The following is a 23,544-nucleotide window of genomic DNA, read 5'->3' as shown; positions in this document are numbered from 1 at the left end:
GACAGTAAACCTGAGCAGGGCCAGGCCAAGAGGCTGCTTAGGAGTTGTGTTCTTTCCTGAAGGCTGGTGACCAAGAGAGGTCTTGGTGCCTGGACAGTCCTGAGCTGCCTTAGTGTTGGTGTGGCTTCCTCATCTTCTTCCTCCCCACTGAGGTACTGCCTTGGGCAGGTGGATGCATGGGGGCCTGCTGTATCCATGGGGCTGGCCCTTCCCAGGCACAGTAAGCCAGTGTTTTGGAGAGAAATGGGATGTGGGGGAAGATTTTTCCAGCAGTAGTGGTTATTTTCCTCCCTTTGCCTGAGGCTCTTGGCTGTGCCATGAAAAGCCCAGGTAATTCCACGAGACATGAGATGCACTGAATAACCCAGCACAGAGCAATGGTGCCTGACAGCTGGGACTGGCCCTCCTGGTGCCAGTGCTGATGCTGTGGGGGGCTAGGAAAGTCTGTGGGGAGGCAGTTCAGGGCCACGCAGGGGGCAAAGATCTTCTCTGCTGGGGTTGGATTGTGGACAGGGTAAAGGGGGAAATCAGGTCCTTGGATTGGTGGACTCTGGGAGAACTGGTGTCCATCAACACTGGGGTCCCTGAACGGCTTTTAAGGATGTGTTGGGAAGCCAGTGGTGGAGGCTGATCCCAAAATATTCCTGATTATATCAAAAGGATTTTGGGGGAGATTCCTAAGCTAGGCTGGAGAGGAGCACCATCAGGCCCAAGTGTGGTACCCGCTGCTTGGTGTGTTGGAGAACTTGGGCCCATCTTGCCAAACCATGGAATGGTGAGAGACCCTCTCTTCCTGCTGCCCTCCAACCTCCCAGCCAAAAGAAGTGTTGTGCTGTCTGCAACCCTTGGAGCACAGGATGGATCTGCTCATGCTTTGGCCTTCAGCATCTGTGACTTATGCTCTGGGCAGGAGGTCTGTCACCGAGAGCACAGCTTGGCCGTGATCCCCGGGCTGGGAGCAGACAGAGCATCTCAGCCATGCCGAGTCTGACCTCAGGCTGATGGCTGCCAGCTCCAGCACTGTGTTTGAGACTTCAGCCATGTTCCCCTAAATCGTCCCAAGAGTGGGGAGGGGGGGCTGGGATGTGATGGGACAGCTGCTGTCAATTAGTCCTCTCTGCTAAATTGCGTCTGAGCCCACCCCCTCCCCGAAAGGCAAGCTGCAAACCCCTCTGAGTTTATGATCTGTGAGTTCACGCAGCCTCCATTAATTTTATGAGTAGATTTTCCTATATCTACTCTCATATATCAGCCCCAGGAGCAGGAGGTGGTGGCGGCGGGGGAGATGACGTCAGCCCGCTCTGACACACAGCACTGCTGGAGGGAGGTGTGTGAGCACCAGTCCTGCCTCTGTCAGTCTCCCCCCTTGTCCCATGGCTGCAGGGAGGCTTTGGGTCTCCCCATGCAGAAGGGGACACTTCTGAAGTCCCTGTGGAGGAAGAGCAGCTTGTTGTCTGAGGAGCACTGGGAAGGGGCACTTGATGCTATTGGGGTAAGAGTGCTCCTCTCTGGTGTCCCCATCCTGCAGGAGGAGGGACTATGGAAAACTCTGTCCCTGTTCAAATCTGGATGAGAAATGGGAAAAGACCATAAATTGCTCAGAAAAGCAATAGAATTGAGAACCCAGAAGGCACCAATTCCCAGAGAACAGATCACTGAACTAAGCCCCCTCTGAGCAGGGCCATATTTTGCTCAGCTAAAGCAGTGACTTGTCCACATTGTGTCCATGGGGCTTTAAAAAGATTGAGGTACAGTGGGAAGCTAGGATGTTGTGTTGAGACTGGGCTGTCTGCAGGAGAGGCGAGCTGGGGACTTGCCATGGGAGCCAGATGGGTGGCACAGGCTGGTTTACCTTCCTTGGAAAACCTTGAGACCCTTCCCAGTGGATGATAAGAAGGGGCTGGGAAAAAATGCCCCTTTTCTGCTTTAATTTCCCTAGTCCAAGCATTGTGGGTGCCCCTGGCATGCAGGGAGTGTTAACCATGCCCAGAGCCCCCAGGGGCAATGGGCTGCCTGGGAAGAATGGAAGAGGGATGTAAACTCCCAGAGCTCCCTATAAATTTGTGGGGTAATTGGCAGCACTGCACTTGCAATGAAACCCAAGAAGGAGCTAAGCCCTCAGACAGGGCAGAGCTTTGGGAGGAGGGTGCAAGGGAGCCTGTTGGAAACCCTGGTTGCATTTCAAGCTTGAATTCTCTTTTGTTTTCCCCTGGGGACCAGCTGCTTGTGTGGCTCCAGCCCAGGTGGGATTTGTTTCCTGTCCCGGGGAGGAGCAGCCAGAGATGCAGGTGTGGGGACCCTCAATGTGGGTCCTATGCCCTGGAAACTGCCAAAAAAAGCCTTTGTCTGAAGCTTTGATTTCTCAAATCACTCTATGTCTGAGCAGGTTAATCCATTAGTGAACACAGTTTAAAGTTTTAGGGCAGTATTTTGTGCTGGCCAAGGGGACTGTCACACCCTGGGTTTGCCAGGAGCCTGGGCTGGGCAGTGGGGCATCCTATGGGGCTTTTTTCCTGGTCTTTGCCCAGGCCAGCTCCAAGGTGGTGCAGCTGAAGTTAAGTCTGGCAGTGGCCTGGGGCTGTCAGAATTTTTCCAGCAGTGCTTTGTTTCCAATGGTTACCAGGGTCACTTTCAGCGACATTTTTTGATGATCTGGTCATTCTCATTGAACAAAACCTGACCATTTTTGTTCATCTTGCCAGTGCTTTGTATCTGTTTCCCAGTTGGCAACACTTGGGAATTCTTTAGCAGTTTTCTGTTGAAAGACTTTGGGGATTTTCCCCCCCCACCCAGGATCAATTTTGCAGTGGAAAAATCCCATTTTTCAGCTACCTCTGTGCATTGACTCTGACAGAGCACCCTCTCCCAAACCAACAGTAACCAGACCACAAAAATTGTTCTCAAAGAAGCAATTAAAAGGAAAGGAAAAAAAGGCAGCGACCAGGACCTCTTTTTCTTTCTATATTCTGAGAAAGCATGTGAATTACCCTGCTTCCAATTCTTCCCAGAACATCGTAGTAATGTTACAAATTTAGCCATAAAGCTGCGGTTGAATTATAGTTATCATTGTAAAACAATAATAACTATGCAGATACTTATTACGGGGCATTAAGTTACAGTGATAGTAAATCTGTCATAATAACCATGGCAACTCTCTCAGCCGCGCAGTCGGGACCCGCCACGTTATTGATAAAATCTGCTGAACTCTGCTGTCTTACCCTCCGCAGAGCCGCTGCACCGTTTTATTGGGAACGGGGATTAAGTGATGCAAACCATATCTCCCCGGGCACTCGTTTGTTCCCTTCGTGTTTGTGAAGCCCCGGAGACGAGGCGTTAAACGCTCTGTCACGGGGGACCGGCGCTAACTGCGGACCCCGGGTGAGACACTCGCCGCTCCGGGAGAGCGGTTTGGAGGATGGGTTCAGGCTGAAAGGAATGGGGCAAGGGCTGGGTTTGGTTTGCTGACGGCTTTTTTGGGAATGGCTGGCGTTTGGCTGGGCTGCACGGGATCTCGGGTGTCTTGGCTGTTTTGGGTGCTGGCGTGGGCTCTGGGGCCGGCTGCTGGCCTAGGGGTGGCCTTGTTGGGGGTCCGTACCTGAAAGCAGAGGGTGTGCCCCAAACCAGCACAAGTGCCAGAGTTTTGGAAGATGGTGAGCCCTCCCTCGGGCTGGAAGTGGTTAATGGCACTGTGCTGCCCAGGCCGGAGCTGGGAGTGTGCCGGAGGCAGGTCGGTGGCAATGGGCTGACTCAGGCTGTGGTTGGGCTGGAGCACCCAGTGCATAGAACTTGCATAGTGTGGCTGCTGCTCTGACATGTTTTATGGCCTTGTGTCATCTTACTCTTGGTCCTGTCCAGCCTCACCACTGCCAGAATAACCCACAAGAAAGGCTGTTCTCTTGAATTTCCCTGACTTGTTTGGGGGTGAGGGAAGATCACACTTTTTTGGATGCCTCTGGGAGCCAAACCACAGCAGCTCCTTCCGAGTTTCCATCGACCTCATGCATGTGCAATCTTTCACAAACATATGGGGCAATGCCAGGCAGGGGCACCAGTTTGCCCAGGCAGGGATGTGTGTACAGGCATCAACAGCTTCCAGCACATCCTGGTCCCATTTGTCCAGGCTGTGACAGCTTGGAGAGACCCACCTGTTGGCTCTCCCCCTCTGTTCCACGACAAAGTGAGGCATTTTCTCTTACAACAGACTTTGGGTTCATTAACCCGGTTCCCCAAGGGCTGTGTGGACAGTTGCTCTTTGAGGCTTGTTTCAGGTAAGCATGGCAGAGGGTGCCTCCCCCATCTCTGCCAACTGCAGCAAGTTTCTGGGGTGATGGGAGACTGCCTTCATGCAGGGTAAGGGGCTCCTGAGCCCAGCTCAGCTATATCAGCCAGCAGAGAAGCCACATGACTGCTGGGCTCTGCTTGAGCTGGCAATAGGCTCGGGGGAGCACTGGCACGTGCTGGCTGCTGTGGCCGTGGGTGACATGGCCTGCCTGGGGCTGAGGACCCACGGCTGAGAGTTCACTGGGGAAGAGCCACCCTGCCTGCTGGGCTGGTTCTTGCTCCTTCACCCCCTCCCCTTCCCTGCCAAGTGCTGCCAAAAATGGGCATGTTTCTCCTTTTGTCATTTTTCCATTGTAAGGTTTCCTGCTGGGTTAGGAATAAAGGCTAATAATTTGTCACTGCAGTACGGATTTTCTGACCGAAGAAAAGCCCATTAAGGTCTTGCTGAGTATAGAAACCCAAGTTTTGTTGGGAGTGTTTATATTTTCTAATTACTCACAGATGACTTTGATTGTGCCAGTGTGCAGCTGGGTATTGGGCTGTAAGTGCTGGCTGGTCTCTGCCTCACTGGTTTACTGGCTACTCTGTGCAAGTTTGCCACTGTTAGAGAGTCAAAGAGTTTATTTGGAAAGTGGGGGAAGATGCTGTGAGGCACCAGCCTTACCTGCACAGTGATCCTGCAGGATGCTTTTGGTGTTTGCTCCTCTCCAGCCACGCTCTTTGTCCCAGGATGGGACTGCCCAGGATCTGCTGCTCTCTCAGTGCTCCTGCTGTAGGTCAGTGAAGCTGCACTGACTGACGTGAGGTAACCCCAGCTCTTGCCAGGGCCCTTTTGAGGAACATTTACTCTTTAAAATACAGCAGTCAAAAATTCCTTGAGGAAGATGGTTTATTCATTTTTGCACCCCAGGTATTGACCCAAACTCCCCCTAGGCTTGCAAATAGTTCTGGTGGGGCTTTTCCAGTGCTTCAGTGATTTTATTTAAATATTATTTTGCGTGAAATGTGTCTCAGTGTAAGACAGCCTTCTCCATCCTCTTACTGGAAAATTTCCCAGCCCTATGGGAAATCCATCTGGATCCCCACATGTGTCAGCTTCCAGAATGAAGGGAATAGCTGGAATGGTCTCATCTGAGCATCATGCCTGCTGCTGTTCATGCAGGTGAGTGGGTTCAAGAGGTTGGCAGAAGCCCTGTGGAGCAGAGGTAAGGGCTGGCAAAGGATGGTCCAGCAGGATGTTCACTGTTCCTGTGACCATCTTCCCTTCTGAGTCACACTGTGCTTTGCTCCCAAAGAGCCTTGGACTGCTGGGATCATTTCCATTTCGTGTAAGGATCTGTGGACATATTTTGTTTGTTGCCGATTGGAAACTTATCAGTATAATGACACAAACACATGTTTTATGGGTTGCATCTTAACACTGTTAAGTGGAAATCTGGTATTTACTAAAGGTTATATTAACTGTTAGTGATGACTATTACAGCAAATGCTGACATAATTATTGAACAAGGGCCATTTTAAATTGCAGGCTCCCTGTATATGCCACTGTGCAATACTCCTCTCTAGTGCTGAACTGAGAAAAGGGACTTTAAGTATCCAGGCCCCTTGATGTATTTATGTGGCCAAAGGCATGATGGATTTCATATGTTGCAAGATCTGGGCTTTCATTTAAACATAATAACTGGACTCTCCAGGTTGCCAGCTCTACTCAGTGCCCTCATTCCCCCTTTCCTTGATCATCAGGAAAGCCCCAGTAGCCAACACACCTTTCACAGTGCCTGATTGCAACTTTTATTGAGTGGTTTAGGGTTTTTTTGTTTGTTTTGTTTTGCCCACGTCTGCAGACACTGTCACAAGGGCTTTCAGCTCTCAAGGCAGCTTTCCACTGCAAGGGCTCAGAGCCACGTGCCATGGACAAGCGATATTGTCACAGAGTGTGACGGCCTCCTTCTGGTGTCACCATGGGACTGTTTTAAGGTTGGGATCATCCTCGGGTTAAATGTGTGAAAGTGGGGTTGCTGTAGCACTCTCTGTCGTGGTACTCTTGGAGCAGCCCCAGTGAGATGCTGCTTTCCAGTAGGTCTGATGGGGAGGGAGGTGAGGAAAGCTGGAAAGGTTTGGTATGTCAGGAGAGCAGACATTGGGGAGCTTGTTAAATTGGGGAAGGAGGGAAGAATATTGGTTTTATAAAAAGGAACTCTAAATGACTCAGGATGCAATAAAAGCTCCATTTCCAGCTGAGTAGATTGGGTTACAGTTTGGATTGTGGAGTTAGGGGGGAAAATAATCCTGTGCTGGGTGTGTGTGCTGGGATGTCTCTGTAAAGATGGGGCATGACCTTCTCCTGGGCTCACAAAGGCTTAGAGGGAGATGAGACCTGGGGTTGGGAGCTGGTCTCAGAATCTCACCTGCTCCATCCATGTCCAGGATGGCACAGAGCAGCCTCTAATGGCTGCTTATTAAGGAATGTGCCTTTGATGGTGTAGGGCACCTGGGAGCACTAAATAATAACTTATAATGGCCCAGATAAAAATAAAGACTCATTTTGTTCTGGCTGTGGCTCACAAATGGAAGTTATCATCTCTCTGGCTCTCCAGAGGGGCTGGAAAGCCTTTGCTGTCTTAGCAGTATGAAACCTTGGGGTGCAGGATGGGAAATGAGGAAGGGGCTCAGGTCTTGTATGCTGGGGCTTCAGAATCTCTGTTTTGAAAAACTTCCTCCCTTGGTGGCTCTCTTGGGGAGAGAGCCATCAAGATCAAGATGGATCTTGATGAAGATCCTGAACTCTGTGCTGAAGTTGCTCCTCAGGGACCTGTGGTGGGACAGCCACTGTGGGTACCTCAGTCAGAGCTGCAGTAGCTGTGAGGGGCTGCTCTGCTGGGGAGCTTGGGAAAGCAGCTTCTCCCCATGGTTTTTCTGGCTGTGGGATAGAGCAGGTGACTGAGCCAAAGCACCATCTGTCCGAGCAGCCCATCCATTAGGACACCTTGCCCAAAAGTGATGTGGAGGTTAAGGCTTTGCTGGGCTGTGTACACACCTTTCCTGGGGGAAATGTCTTCTTCAGGCGGCCATGACAACTGGCTCTGGGTGTCCTTGGCCAGCCAGAGAGAAAAGGGCTGCCTGGAGCAGCAGCTCAGGGTGGGGAGGTAGTAGTGGAGCAGCCCTTGGCACCAAAGGAAGGCATTGTTGCTTCACTGGCTTGGGAAATCCTCTCAGACCAAATGAGCCACAAAGGGGGAAGGTCCAGCACAGCAGTGTCCTTACAGTGTCCTTATCCTAGCCCAGGGAAGGAGCATCCAGCTCCTGCTACCCCTAAGGTACCTCCAGGATGCATTTAAACCACAGCTCACTGTGTGCATGCCAGTGCTGTAAACTCATAACTCACTGTGCTTATTGTGCTTCTAGTCCGCTTTCCCAGGAAAATGAGTCCTGCCAACAGCTCTCTGCCTGTTCTTCCCTTTTCCACCCCATAATTTTGTTTCCAGATTTGACTCAGCTGACAGTAAGGTGACAAAGGTGACAAAAAAACATATTTGTGAGAAACAGGAGGCAGTGAGCAGGGTGAAGCTGGGGATGTCCCCACCAAGGACAGGCTGGTGTGGGAGCTTGGTGGCCATCAAACACCAAAGCCCAGAAACCTGTGCCCTGGGTTTCAGTCCCTGGGTGTTCTTGGGGCTGGGAAGGGAATCTGGGCTGCTCTGCTTCTGCAAAACATAGCCTGGGGCATCCACATAAGCACAGGCAGGTGCTGTTTGCTCTCGAGGTGGAAATAACGTTAGTAAATCAAGGGTTCTTTACTGCCTTTAAGGAAAAGCTCCTTCCCTCTCCCTGCACCTTCCCCTCTGGAGAAGCATTAAGGTGTAGGGAGCAGAGCTGCAGGAGAAGAGGACCTGCTGGCTGGGCTGCAGGGTTAGGCACTGCCTGCCAGCCCTGATGGCTTGCTGATTTAATATTTCTTACATCTAATGGGAGCAAAAAAAGGCAAATAGTCCATGAGGAGAGTCCCACAGCATAACCTATTGGAATAACAGATGGAAATATTATATTTTTTGAAACATTCTTGCTGCAGAGCCTCCTCTTTGAAGTGTGTTTGAGCAGAACACACCGTGCCAAGAACAGGGGGAAAATTATTCGTGTCAGCAGAGCTGGGAGCTCAGGTGTCCCAGATGCTGCAGAGCCCCAGCTCTCTGGGCCACTCACCCTTGCAAGGCAGGAGATGAGGGTCTGGCAGGACCTGTCCACTGCAGGCAACTCCACCAGCTGTGCCCAGGTGAGATGGTGAATAAGGGATTTTCCAGAGCTATTATTCCCCAAGAGTGGTGCCAATGCCCTGTGCTCACTCGCAGCACTGCCCAACTGCATTTGCACTTACCCTTTATCCTCACGAACGATAAATGATTTTGGGGAGGGGAAGAGGATCAAAGGTTTATGGAATCTTTCTCTGAAAACATACAAGCATAGTTTTTCCTTCCACCTGATGCTCTTGTTCTTGGAATGAAAAATTTCATTCATTCAATGCCTGAGGATATGTGGCATTAAAGCAGAGGCTGGGAGGAAGAGGTGAACAAAATGGTGGTGAAGGCAGACTGCAATAATCCAGCAGCACTAAGGGAATAAGCAGAGAGCTCCTCAGCTGGGGAAGTGTCCCATTGTCTGGCTGCCACTGGGGTGGCTCTGCAGGGCTGGGGACACCCAGGCTCAGAGCAGAGGAGCCCCATCTCACTGGGCACCAAGGGCACAGCTCGGTCTGCCCAGTTAGCAGGGAGAGGTTTGAGTTGGAAGAAGCTTCCCCCAAAACATGCAAGAAGGATAAAACAAGGTGTGTCAAAGCTCTCAGCTCTGTTTAAGAGGTGCCCTTGGGTCAGGAAATACCACTGTGATCTGCAGATGCTGTTTCTGAGCCCTGGCTGTGGAAGAAGGTGGTTCTTGGTGCTGGGCTGGTGAGTTTGCTCCTGAGTGCTGGTGGAGGGCTGCAGCACACCTGGGTGCTTCCACGGGCCTGGAAACAGTGTCCTGGGAGGACTGTGCCATGAACACAGTGTCCTCCTGCTCACAGCTGTGTGCCTGGTGCCTGCTGTCCTGGGCATGGCTGGCAGAAGAGTGGCTGTGTCCCCTGCACCACGTGAGTAGGAAAATGGGGTCCCTGGGTGGGAGAGGAACAGGGCAGTGCCTTTTCTTGGGCATCGTGAGCAGGGAGGGTGATTGTGCTGGGTGCAGGGAAGCTGCATTGCTCTGGCTTGTCCCCAGCTCAGCCTGGCCAAGCAGGGCATTGGCACTCCCCAGAAATGTTTTTCTGCCTCTGAGCAGACGGATGTGACTGTTCTTAGAGCTGTTGTGTGCTATGGGTAAGTGGAAGTGTGTAGATCCCAAAGGATGCTGTGCCTCCAAGGGATTAGCAGGAGAAGCTGGCTTTGCGCTGGTGGATTTCCTGAGTTGGTCTGGCTGCACAACATCAGGATGAGCATATGTGGGTCCTCTCCATCACGCAGCTTCAACATGTTTTCTGCTCACAGCATGGAGCAGCACTAGCTGCTGGGGGCCGTCCTGTGACAGCAGGCTGCAATGCCAGCCCGTACCTGTTTGATCTCGTGGTGCAAAGACGTGTGTGTTATGAGCTTGTGATAAAGTTCCTGTGATAAAGCAGTGAAGATGTGACAGCTCCAGACAGGCCCCCGCCCCATCCGCGCTCTGGGATACAGATGTTGGCCGTGCCACTCCACACGCTGCTGGTGGATGTTCTCGGCAGAGCTGCTCCAAGAAGAGCATTTAGGATTTGCAGGGTTATTTGGAGACTTGTTTCCATTCCTCTGGGAAGTGAAGTTTGTGGTGCTGTAGGGCTCTCACTGAAAGGAATCAGGGCATGAGAACTGCTTGCTGAGTTGTCCCAGCGTGGCAGCCACACATCCTGGGTCCCCCTTTCTCCTTCCAGGGAGTAGACAGAAGAGCCTGAGGAGTGTGGACAGATTTCCATTCCTGGCCTGGGCTATGGTGCTTGTTAGCAAAGGCTCTGCTACTTCAGCAAGGGAATTTGATTTGGATGAGGCTGCAGAATGGGTGTTTACTCAGGGCTTTTCCTTCCACCTCTGACTCGCATTCCCTCTAAGGGATGGGGAAACTGAGGCACTTAGACTTGCCAGGGTCCCTGCATTGCCAGTGGACAAGGTCTCCAGTGTCCTGCCCTTGGTTCAGTGCAAAGAAGTGGCTGGACACAGCTCCATGAGCTCCATGAGCTTCCCATGTGCTCCATGAGCTCTTGGGCAGCCGGAGCCGTCTCTGCTTCTACTGGCCTGATGGCAGTTCCGCTCCTAATAAGTTAATCTGATGGGTTTTGTCATGAGCAAAACAAGAAATCACGTTTTTAATAATAAAAAAAGGGTCCTGCATCTTGTTAACATCTGGAGTTCAATCATTTCTGTGCTCAAAACTGTGGAATGCTTCAGCACAATATAAATCTTGCCACTTGCTGTACATGGGCTCCAGATGCGGAGGGAGAGTTCATGTTCACTTGTAATCCAGATGGGTGCTGGTGGCTCTGACTGGAGCTGCCACGGTGTGTGGATCTCCTGGTCCTGTGCTGGGTGATGTTGGTGAAGCCCCCAGATGGGATCTGACAGCGTTCAGTGGTGGGTGTTTGCATCTGGCACGGCAGGGTGGTGTAGTGTTGCTCTTGTACCCATGGTGCCCACCTGGAGAGGGTGAGGCCTCCCCACGGCCCCAAAGCTTGTGATGCTGGGAGGCTTCTCAGCACCATGGAGTGATGGAGTCACAGCCAGACGCTCCCATGGGACCAAAGCAAAGACCAGGCTGGGCATCTCCAGTGGGTGATGCACAAACTGCTCCCAAAAGCCAGTGGCAAGGCAGGAGCCGTGTGTCCCCTGACGGCCCATGGCTGTGGTGATGCGACCCTGAGCCCCAGTGGGCTTGTCTGTGCAAGCATTCCCACTTTGTTTTGCACCCAGATCACAGATAAATATATTAAATCCTGGAGCAGAGCTGTGGGATGCCTGGCTGTGACCCTAACATCAGGCTGAGAATGAAGCATTTATCCTTGCTCCACTCCTTTGCCAGGCTCTAACCCGGATCAGTTCCTTCCCTTTTGCACAGCAGCTAATTTCCTTAATAATCTCTTGAGGTGGAGTTTTCTAAAAATTGGAGTGTACCCATGACACCAGGAACATTTTTGATGAAAGCAAATGAATCTACTCTCTCTGGAAGCTTAATTTTCACTAAAAAGAAACTTATATTGCATTTTTGTTCAAAACCAAGATTTTTGCAGCTTGAGACCAAAATTCAATGTGTTTTTTTCCTAGGTTTTTTGATATTTCAGACAAGTCAGGCAAATTTCCACAAAAATGTTCAGGGTTTGTTTTTTTTTTTTTTTAAACAAAAAAGCTGCCTTTGACTGAAAAATGACCTGCTACAAACTGTTTAGACGGAAATTTTTCAAGCAGCCATAGTCAGGGTATTGATGTGAGAAAGGCAGTGGTAGAGCTGCAGGCAGGAATAGGAAATGTGTGCTTGGAGAGTTGGGGAAGGGTTGCACTGCCTGTGGGTTTGTCGGTGTTATAGGTGAGGTGCAGCGGTTCGGCTTCGCTGCGTTTTTAGGGATTTTTGGGAATGTCTACAGTGGAGACATCCTGATGTATCACAGAGGTTGGTTTTCTGTGATAACATGAAGGTTTACAAACCCTGATGCACAACGTGTGTGTCCCAGTCTCTTCAGGAAAGCCACCAGCAATGTGGTTTTTTTAAGGCACGTGTGCACTTCAAGACCCTGCCCACAGAAGTTCTTGAGCTCTTCGTTTCCATTAAAAAGTGTTTGCCTAAATACTTTCTGAGGGTCTGGGTTTGGCCAACTGGTCTCTAGGTCTTATCTGTTCCTTCAGGCATTTAGGTATCTTTAAGCTGCCTGGCTCTCAGTTCCCGGTGGCTTCAGAGGAGAGTAGGGATGTGCCTGCTGGCTTTCCTAAATAGAGATGCTTTCCTGGATGAGGGCTAGAGCAGTGTGCTTGGTGTGGCTTTGATGGATTACCTACAATCCTGACAACTCCCTTCCCCCAAGTTTCCATCACTGTCTTATTTATGGGGAAATTGAGTCCAAGCATATGAAAATCATTTTTCATTTTTATCAGTTTGGCTGGAAAACTCGATCTGCTCCTATGTGAGGGCTGGTGCAAATTCAGTGCTGCTCGTAGGCAGCTCTTGGTCAAGAGGTGAAATGAGGGGCTTGAGGCTGGATTACTGCAGAGAATCTTAGAATATCTCATGTTGGAAGGGATCCCACAAGGATCAACCAACCTCCCTCCCTGGTCCTCTCAGGACTTCCTAAAACTGGTGTGCTCCATCCTGCTGGATGTGACTTGCTGTGTTTTTCAGAGGGTCCACAGAGTGTTTTGGGATCTACGTGAACTGAGATCACTCGTGGGTTTCTAAGCAGTTTCCCTGTGTCAGAGTAAGTCTGCAGAGGAAGTTTTTGAGATCTGCTTTGACAAGTGTTGATTAATGCCAGGGTGATGGTAAGGAGGGTATGTGTGTCCCTGCCACATGGAGGGAGGGTGCCAGCACCTTGGGGTGAGCCTAGCAGAGGTGACTCTGGAGATGCACGAGCAGGCAGATGTTGGTTGCCAACACAGCCAGACTGGTACACTGGTCAAACCTCACCCTTCAAAACTCCCTTTTCCACCCCAGAAGGCTTGACCTGTGGCAAAATGAATGCTTCCACAAAAAATGTCAGGCCTCTTTTTGAAAAAAGCTCCAGCTTTAACTGAAAAACCCAACAGAACCAAACTGGAAATGAAAATATTTGGGCTGGACAACATTCGTTTCCCAGAATTTTTTTTTAAAAAAAGGAAAAAAAAATTAGGCTGAATTGTTTTGCTTCACAGCATTGTGTTTGTTTGTTTGTTTGTTTCCCCTGGCAAACCATCTACCCCTTCATTTGACAGAGGAAGAAGGAGGCAGGCAAAATAAATCTGTGGCAATCTCAGCCAAGCTGATCTGGGGGGGATATTCCTTCCTGACCTTACAATCAGACCTCTGGTAGCCCCAAGTACTTATAGGATGCTCACCCAGCTACTGGGGTGCTTTCCCAGCACCCCAGGACTCCCCCCAAACTGCTTTAACCACCTTAGCTGTGAGGGAAAAGGGAGAGGATGGATTGGAAGTCATCTCCTCAGGATCAAAGTGACTTGAGGCTTAAGAAGCAGGGGTTAAAGTTTTACCCATGGCTGTCCCGGTGTGGCTTTGATGCTGACCAGGCTGTGGCTCTTTCATGCTCTGATAACCCAGTGAGGAGGAAGGGTCCTGTTTTCTTCTTCAGCTCTTCTAATGGAGATATAAAAGGCAACTGCCTTGGTTTGCTTTTCCCCTTGTCCATGGTTGAATATCTGTAGATGCTGTTTGCTAAACAAGAGCGCCGGTGGCAGAGGAATTAGAAGAAATCCCTTCTTAATTGGAAACAGTGAGTCTGTGTATTTTTTCAGTTGTCTATTTTGGGCCTTGTAAAATTAAAGTTATTAACTGTAATGCAGCGGTTTCCAGATTCCCACAGCCCTTTACAATAGTGGGGAAATTCATCCCAGGTCACTGGGAGCCTTTAATGAATACATTAAGGCTTATTATTAAAATAAAGTACTTGCAGCTTTATGGGAGACATCTGGCAAGGATGCTTGTCTCTCTGAAGGCTCCCTGAGTGTCCTCTCCCGGCGTGCACTGCATCTGTCCCGGCAGAGGCTTTCAGGAGCTGTTCCCCACACAAGGATTCCCACGGGAGGCTCTGGGAGGCAGAGAGGGCCTTTGCTGGATGTGATGGAGAGTGGTTGGGCCAGACCTGTCCCTGTAATCGCTCCGTCGATGTTTCTGGAGCCAACCAGCCCCTTGCTGGTGCTACAGGTACCAGTGTGAGCGCTGCTGGGGATGCTCCTGCTCAGCAGAGCAGATGCATCGAGGTAAAGCTGCCTCATTCACTGGGGTGTTGTGCAGGCAGAGCCGAGACTGGGTTTATCCCAGGCGGGGGGAGAAGAGACTGGGCACAGCCAGCTGACCTGGTCCAGGCAGGGTCAGCTTGGAGCCAGCTGCTGGCCAGCTGTGCTCCCCAAAGCGCTGAGCCGGCAGGGTGCTGCGGCTGATAAGGGACTTCGGATCGCCTCGGGTGAGCTCACCGGTGTGGCTGCACCCAGGCAGCGCTGCGTAGTTACATCATAAAACAAACTCCTTGGTGTTGCACAGAAAGCTGGGAGCCAAATCCTCGGGGTTTAGGGCCAGAAAGCTCCCCAGACTCCCTGGGCTGGCATCGATGGGTAACTTGCAGCCAGCGTGTTCGCGTGCCGATGAGAGCGAACCGCGGCCAGCGGGGCTGCGAAGGGGTCTGGAATGGCTGTGATCTTATCGCTGCTTTATCTCTATCCAGGCTTGATCCCGGCAGAAAGCGGGGCCACGTGGCAGTAATTGTGTTAGGAAAACAAACTAATCTCCAAAGGGACAGAGAGCAGCTGTTGGGCTCTTGGTGCTATCAAGGAAATGGATGTGGCCTGCCAGCTTGCAGCGCTGTTCTGCTGGAGCAGGGGCCAGGCAGGGGATGGAGGGGGCAAGAAAGGGATTAGAAGGAAGTTTGGGCTGCCAGGCGAGACTGAAGAGTGTTTGTTGTGGCATAAGCTGTCCAGTGTTACCTGCCCTGCTTTGCCAAGAAGCCCTTTGCTTGCCAGAATGTTTGAGAGGTGTGGTCTGGCAGATCAGGTGTGGGAGTGGGGAGAGCCAGGTTTAATGTACTGGCTTAGCCAGAGCCAGGTTTAACCTTAGCAGATCCCTTATCACCATCTGCCTGATGTCTCCTTTGTGCTCCCTGTCTAGTTGGGCAGCAGGTTTGCAGAACTTTCTCTCAGTGTTCTCCATACAGGACTTGCCCTGTGCCCCGGGCACCCCAAACCCTGGTGCTGACTGCAGCTGAGCTGCTGCTCCTCCCTCCCCACCCCACTCCCACCACCACTTCAGCCTGCTCTGGGAGCTCACAAATCTAGCTTGGCAAGGCATCATTGCAGGCTTGAGGACCTGGAAAGATGGAAAAAACTCTTGGAGATACCTCTAGAGATTGGGCTGCAGCAGGAGGAGCCCTCCCAAAGGAGGAGCCTTTGCCCAAATTTGCAGGGGAGAGGAAACACGCAGTGGTCAGTGTGGTTTGGAGCTGGTTATCTGCTGCAAAGCCATAGGCAAGAAATTAATTACAATGATCCTACAACTGCTGTGCTTGGCCCTCCCCACACCACTCCTCTGTGACTGTGCCCATCCCAGGAGCTCAGGTAGGAAAACACAAGCTTCCCCCCCACCCAAATCCTGAGTGTGAGTACCTTTGGGGTGGTGGAAGACAGGGAGGAAAGCAAATGGCAGAGGCAGGTCAGCCCCATGGGTTACACGTGAGCTCCCCTCCCAAAAAAGCTAAATCAAGCCCCTGGCTTTGAATAACCCCAAATTTGGGGAAGGTTAAAATCTACCTCTGAAGTGTCTGGCTGCAACCCAACACAAACTTTATTGTTGTTTCTGGATTATGTAGTTGAACAGAAAACAAAATCCTATCATTAAGTAACACCAGTAAGATATACACTTGTGTCTTGTATTTAGTCTGTCCTATGTGCTCTGCTAAGGCTCCAATTGAGATGGACTTGAAAAATCAAAAAGGCACAGAATTACACAGCTCCCAAAAGTTTTCCTGAAAATAAATTCTTGCCATGTTCTGCCCCAGCAGTTAATTAAGACTTCTATTAAATGCTGACAGGAGCTTGATAATGTAATATGTTGCAGCAGGCTCTGTTCGTGGTGTTATAATTATTGCAGTAAAACAGTTTCCATTATAGCCCTTCTTTTCATAAGCTCATAACTTTTGAAAACATTCACTTTTCAGGTTGAAATTTTTGCATGCCTGGCCCTTACCCACTGGGGATTTTTTTTTTTTTTTTTTTTAAACTCCAAGGAAAAAACAAAAATCCATGTAGTCTTTTTTGAATCATGGGGGAGAAAATATGAGCTTTTTTCAGCTGGAATATAGGTGAGGGGGGGAAAAGGTAATGACATAATTTTTCTAAATAGATGGATAATAAAAGCATGTGATACCTGATGCTGGCTTTGGAAATGGATAGGCTGGGCTTTGCAGAGTGCCTGGGGCATGTCCCATCCAAAACAAAAAAAAAATCCTACCTCTGACTTAAAAGCCTTGATGAAGGCAATGACAGAGCCTCGAGAGAATCCAGTTGTCACCCATGAGAAGTGACTCTTGCTTGCAGGTTAAAAATAGAGGTTGATAATTAATAACTCTTCCCTTCTGGCAGCATTTTTGAGGCACTGACAGTATTTCTCATCTCTCCTGGGGATGAGGAGTCAGTTCTGAAAAATTTTGTGAACTAGAAAACCAAAGGGTAAGATCTTTAAGGTCAATGAAAATATTTTTCTTTGATAATTTCCTGTTTTGATAGGGTTTTTTTTTTCCCTAGAAACAGCTTAATTCTGAAGAGAGAAGACCTTTTAAACTAAAACCCTGGGATGTCACTGAAGGAAATGTAAAAGCCAAACATTTGGACAATTTGGAAACAGATTTGAGGGGTTTTTTTCCAAGTTGAAATAACTGTCTGAACTACCCTCACCTGCAAAAAGTTAAATGGGTATTTTCCCACCAGCCCCTTCCCCTTCCCAAGGCCATTGCACAGGGCCAGCTGGCCTGTGTTAGGTGGTGGATAGATGTAGAGATGGGGGGGCAAATGAGGTGGAGCCTCATTGGCAGGAGCAGCCTGAACCACTGTGAGACTTCACTGGACTTGTGATTTCAACTGTCCCAGGGCACAAGCCCTGTTTGGCTCTGGGATTTCATCCTTCTTCCCAGCCACCACCATCATGGTCCCTCGGGAGGTGCTTCAAAGGCACGTAGGTCCTGTGGGACACTGAAGATACAGATGAGCTTCTATTATGGCCTTCAGAAGCAGCTGGGATGATTAACAGCCTGCCTCCTGATGGGGCCTTTAACCACATGGAAAGTGGGATTTCAGCTCTCAAGTTGTTTCTGTGCTTTTGAAATAGGTTTGTTGTCTTTGTTGGGGCTGGTTCTTCTCGGTTGCTGGCCGTGGTCAGGAAAGGACATGGGAGTGGAGTCAGGCAGGAGCAGGGCTAGAGGGCGGTGCCTTTCCATCATCATGGCCCTTGGTGGCACTGAGTTGTTTTCAGGCAGAACTAAGAGAAAAGGTGTCCTGGAGAAGGATGTAGAGGATGAATGGAGGCACAGACCTGCCCCTGAGAGGTGGTAAATACACTTTGGCAACGTGAATAACTGATAAATCAGAAGTAGGCTGGCTACTCTCAAGCCCCTTGTCCTCAGCAGCACTAAACTCAGTACTTATGGTTTTTTCCTCCTCTCTGAAGCAGGGCACTGACTGCTCAGTTTGGTCACATGTTTGTGTGGCTGCACCTTCCCCAGCCAGGGCTGCAGTTTCCAAAGCCCAGCTGGGTTTTCTGCATCTCCTCTCCCAACCCGCTGCAGAAGAGACGAGTGGGTAGGACTGTGTGCGTGGCATAGGGGTGGGTCTGCAGGCTGTGCTGCCCCAGTGAGAGGGACCAATGCCCTTCCCACAGTGCTGTGCACAGCCCCTGGCTGGCCTGGCTGCTTTCTTTGGCATGCCAGGAGCTCTGCTTTGGCTCTGGCAAAAGCTGTCTTGCCCCTGATGTAATCGAAATGCAGCTATCACTGGGGGAAGCTTATCTGCAAACGTGCCCAGCCCTGGAGCCAGCACCCCCAGCACAAGCCCACTGCCCCAGGGCTGTATGGCTGGTGTTAAGTCAGCTCACAGTGATGGTGTGTAGGCATGCTGCCAAGGCTTGGAAAGGAGATTAGGGCTGGAAAAATCTGCCTTGACTGTCAGACCCAAGGGTCTTTGCTGACCTGGAGCCTTTGTGTTTAGATTTTGTTCCCTGGAGCGTTCCCAGAGGGCTTCCCTGTCGAGGTAGGGGTAGCAAGAGGGATGTGTGACCCAAGTCCTGCCCAAATACCCTCTCTGGTTTGGCTCCAGTGACTCCAAGGAGCCCCAAAGATAGAGGCACTGGAAAGCTTGCTCTAGGGAGCAGACCCAATTTGTATCCTTAATTGGAGCCAAGGGGGAATGTAGGCTTTTGGGTAGGATCGAGGCCAAATGTACATACCAGAAACAAGAGAAAAATTCTCCATTGATTAAAAAAAAACAAAAAACAAAAACAAAAAACACAAAACCACAAAACTTTAAATGCTCAAAACTTGCTCATGGTATTGAGTTGGACAAAAATGGGATGAGCAAAGAGGGATCAGAAGGTAGGAAATTACACCAGCACTGCACATGTTGAGAAAGAGGTTTAGTCCACAGAGTGAGTTGTTCAAAAGGTTTGTGAGCACCTTTGGTAAAAAATACTGCAGTCATGGTATGGTGGAAAGGAGCTGCAAAAGGAAGAATGTCAGAGATGTTACATGAGGTTCAATCAAAAGTCTCTGGTGGCCATCCAGAGGCAGCAGTGACTCCCTGGGGGTGGAGCACATGGCATGGAGCGTGGATGCTGTAATCTTTAGAGCCAAGAGTTGCACCTGGCCTGGAGTTTCCAGACAGTTCCCAACAGACCAGCCTTTTTTAAGTGTGAATCCGTTCTTCCTCAATCCCTCCACACCATCCTCTGGTGTCAGATCCAGCAGGACCCTGTAGCAGGCAGTCTCTGGCTTTTGTGTCACTGGCAGTGGCATGGTGCTAATTTTCAACTCATCCCAAATTTCCAACAGGAGGGGAAGAAACTTCAGCCAATGCTGCTCTAAGTGGGTCCATGCACCAATCTCACTGCAATTTTAGGGGGTTTGTCACTGGGTGTTTCCCCTCATGGTATCAGGCTGCTTACAAGGAACTTGCTGGTTTTGTCTTATGTGCTGGTGCTGCACCTCGTGGTTGGGCTCAGACTTCCCTGCTCTCCCACTAACCTGCTCCCTCCACCCCAATTGTTTTTCCAGACTGCATCAATAATAGAATGTACAGAGGCAGCAGGGCACGGATCTATGTCTGAGCCCTGCTCACATTCAGTACCCCGGGAGGGAAGAGAAGAAGTGGGGGGAAGGCTTTTATCCTCTCTTAAAAAGCAGGAACATGGGATGTGCATTAGGCTTTCTTCTTCGGAGAGTATTCCTGCCTTTCTCCTCTCGCAGCTGTCCCTGGACGCGCGCACCCTGCGCCCCTCCCCGCGCATTCCTGCACAAACCCCTTTTGTTCGCTGCCCTCAGCCAATATCCAGGCAGCAACAGCAGCCCAGATGTTCCCTATCAAACTCCGAGCCATGCCAACAAACTTTGGCACACATGAAAGTGCGCTGAGGAATGGGCCTCCGCAAATACCATTTCTTTTTTCTTCCCCCCACCCCTCCGTTCCTGTAAGTATTTTTAAATGTTAATGGCTTCCACGCCGGGGCAGCCGGCGGGGGGGCTGCCAAGCCGGGCTCGGGGGCGTCTGGCAAATTAGTGGTTCAGGTATCCCCGGCGCCTCGGCGGGGCTGTGCTGACCCCGAGCCCTCGCTGTGTTTTCCCCAGAGGCTTTCCAAGGACGGGGCCGAGCCGGTGCTGTGTTCCCGTGGGCTGTGCTGTTTGGAGGCGGTGACCCGCAGCCCAGCCCGCAGTGGGGAATGCAGGCAGTGCCTGGGGGGGATTTGCTCTGAGTCTGTTTTCTCCTCGTATTGTCAGGGCTGGTTTGTGACGGCCTAGAAAAGCGTAGTTCAAGATGCTGCGGGAGCTGAGTGGCCCCTTTAGGCTTGGCTTTGCCACAATTCCAGTGCTTGGTGGGTGTGGAAGTGAGCTGGGTTTTTGGTTGGTGTGGGATGTAGTTTTTCCTCATCTCTTTCTCAACATCTTCCCTGCAGGCAATTCCTGCTGCTGTCATTCAGCTGTGAGCCCTGAGTCATGGCGCAGATGGGGCCACTGTGCTGACCAGAAGCACTGTGGGCACCACGAGCTGGCAGAGATGACCAGGAGGAGCAGGAGCTGAAGAACAACGTGGACAGGACTCAACTCTATAAACCAGAACCGAGCTGGCTTTGGCCATGGGCGGATGGGTGAGTGCACAAGGGAAAATTTTCCTCTGCCCACGTGAGTAGAAAATCTACTTCTGCTGAGTAAAACACAATCCTGAGTCTCTGCACGGATATGCTTCAATGGAAGCACCCTGATGTGTAGATGTGGTTAAAACCTGCTGCAGGTAGGAGCTGCCACCCCTTTATGCTCCCATGCAGGCTCAGCTCTGCCCTTTGCTATAGATGTTTCTCTTGCCACCTCAAACAGCAGAGCCATGTCCCACCCCTCCATCTCCACCACTGAATCCCATGGGATCAGTGCCAGATTTGGTGCCAACCACCGTAACTGTGGAGAGACAGCCTTGGAGAGGAGGCAGCTGAACAAAGCAAAGGTCATTTCTGGCAGAAGATCCGTTCTTACCTAATTTAAACATTTGTTTCAGCACCAAGGCTCTTCAAAGACTACCTGAACTCCTTTTTACCCATGCACTATAATGGCAGCAATGTATTTTTTCACTCCTCTCTCACACTGAGAATTGAAGCATTTTTGCCCAAAGTTAAGAATTCCAATCTGGATGAAGACCAGGGCTAGCAAAGTTTCCAGGGAGGATGGTGAACCTCTCTCCCTGGCAGTGGGCTTATCTGAGATCATCTCCTCATACTCCCCTTCAGGGAGGGTTTTGCACAAGAAGAGATGGCACAAGCCATTGTCTGCCTCCTCCTCAGCCAAATTCACTACAAGGGCCCAGGAGAGGGAGAACAGCTCAGTTCCAGCCTGGAGCTGAATGGAGAGGAAGCAATGATTTCGGAGAGGTTCAGAGGAACAATCAGATGTGCACTCGATAGCCAGGACTGCAGGAGGGAGAGGAAAGGGGATTGCACAATCCAAGCACTGGAGGCAGCTCTGGCTCCAAGGACATGCCCTGATGGGCAGCAGTGAGCTCCTGTGAAGGGCCTGATTGGGTGAACTGGGTGAACTGGAGTGGTTGAGGGCAGGAGACACTTCCAGAGACATCCTCCCCACCCCCAGGTTTGTGTCTCTTGCAGTGGTGACAGAGATCCTCAAAGGACAATGTCAGCTGCACCCTCTGTATCCTTGTCCTAGCCGTGGACCTCAGAAAATAAATGCAACCTTTGAGAAAAGGTTAAGATAAAGAGGTGGTGGAAGAAAAATGGTCTGAGCCGATGAAAACCCCTGCTCTGGAGGGAGGGAGAGAGAGAGAGAACGGGAAAAATACTGTGGTTATTTTTTTTTTACAAAGGATTTGCAGAGACTATTTCTAGAAAGTGGGAGAAAGTGAGCACCAGTCTCTGGTTCCCTTCATTAAGGAGGGAAGGCAGCACCACTGAATTTGCTATTAAAATAGTGGTAATAATCATAATAAAAAACATGGCCCCTAAATTATCCTATTTAAAAATAAAATAAAATATAAAATCAAGAGGTAGTTGCCATTTCACATGTGGTCTGGTTTAAATCCTGGGAGCAACGTGGCCCCTGAGGTCTAACCTGTTGGAGTAGATTCCCGCTGTGTTCAAAGGCAATGGCGAACCCTTGAATTTGCTTTCAAACTTGGGCTGTGGCTGCTAAGATTTTTTTTTTTTAAGCTCTCAGCAAGTCAGGGAAGATCTCTCTTCATGATCAAGCATTCTGTGGGAAAAATATATTGGTAGGCTTGCATGGAGGGAAGGGTTTGGGATGTGAGGCAAGTCTCTCTCCAGATGCTCCCTGGATTGTTTTGTGGCTTACACAAAAAGTCTGCAATCTTTGAGGCTTCATATAAAACCTGGAGGACAAAGGTCTTTCCTGTAAGCACAGACAGAGTCAGATTCCCCAAATGAGGCCAATTTCAGCAGTTGATCTTCATTTAACACTCCCAAGCCGGATGAAAAATTGCAGACTGAATCTGACCATGTGTACTTCGGAGGTTTTCTAGTTGCTGGTGCACAGGTGTTGCTCCAGGGAGGATGCAGACGTACCCTGGCTCAATAATCCTACTTTTCTGAGCTGGACAGTCTGTATTGAATTCAAAGGCAATGCTGGCTTAGTCTCAAAACTCGGGATATCTGTTTGTCCTCCCCAGTTCATCTTCAGTTCCTCTGTTTGTGTGAGCGCATTGCTACACTGAGCACGTGGACAGAGATTGCAGAGCCTTTTCTCCTGCTAGGAGAGGGATCTGGAAACAATTACAAGCTGCTCATGCTTAATCACTCGGGTAAATCTTAAATGCCTGTCTTAATATTTTGCAGGACTGAAGATGGCATCTGAATTTTTGTGGTGTGCAGGTTACACAGCAGAGCACACAGACTTTGACAGTTTTGCTCTGTGCGTGTTTCAGGGGTCCTGAGGACCCCACAGCTTCTCTGAAATTCGGGAACAATTTCAAAGGCAAACTAAAATACAAAGGGGGGAAAAAAAGACCCCAAAGTGTTTGCCTGATATTTGTACAAATTGTCACCTCAGTCACGTTCTTATGAACCTTTGATGAACCTGACCATTTGTACCTCAAACTGAACAAGAAGAGAGTATTAAATGAGTATAAAAAAAAATAAAAATAAAAAATGAAATCCCCTGTGAAAATGAAGGCAACCAAAATAACTCACAAATCTAGGCTGAAGTCACTCAATGACAAGACAAAACAATAGAATTCCTTCTTTCCTTCCTAAATATTGAAATGCTTCACTTCAGCGTTTTCAGGCTGAAGCAGATTACTTTATGGAACATCACTTAGTTTGAAGCTTTCTTTTATGTTTTCATTTTCAATGGACCTAAATTTAAAAGGAAGTGAATTGTGTGTTTTAGCTTGACTTTTAAAAAACATTAAATAGTCTCCAAGCAAACCAGAACATTTTGTTACTGGTCAAGCAAAATGTTTTTGGTTGACCCAAAATGAATTGAGATGTTCTCATTATATTAAGTCTTTCCTCTTCAGCTCAGCTCCAAACCCAGAATTTTCCACCACCAGAAGAAACCAGTCATCCTTGTTTTCACCTTCCTGCTGCAGCAGTAAAGGTCTAATTTTGGTTGCTCCTGTTTTAATCAGAGTTTGCTTTATTAACCTCTTCATTTACTGCAGGCAGAGGTCTGTGATAGCAGTGTTTGTAGGCAGGGTGTGGTACAGATCTATCTCCAACTATCTCAGATACCTCACCAAGGAGCTGCTAAGCCTCCCTGGCCATCAGCCTGCTTATTTACAGGCTTTATAGCTATGTTTCAAACCCTGC

General features: G+C 49.8%; 1 long non-coding RNA gene across 1 annotated transcript in view; it reads left to right on the top strand.

The window, feature by feature from the left end:
* LOC126635592 (uncharacterized) overlaps nt 1–23,544 on the top strand; it is a 65,706-nt gene that overhangs the window by 41,950 nt on the left and 212 nt on the right. The window contains exon 6 of the long non-coding RNA XR_007627748.1: nt 20,173–20,364. This is a non-coding gene — a long non-coding RNA (uncharacterized LOC126635592). The remainder of the gene's footprint in view (nt 1–20,172; nt 20,365–23,544) is intronic.

The sequence above is a fragment of the Myiozetetes cayanensis genome, unplaced genomic scaffold (genome assembly GCF_022539395.1).
Source record: "Myiozetetes cayanensis isolate MyiCay16 unplaced genomic scaffold, myiCay2020 scf12, whole genome shotgun sequence".
Classification (NCBI taxonomy): domain Eukaryota; kingdom Metazoa; phylum Chordata; class Aves; order Passeriformes; family Tyrannidae; genus Myiozetetes; species Myiozetetes cayanensis.
This window is presented reverse-complemented; position numbering and strand designations above follow the sequence as displayed.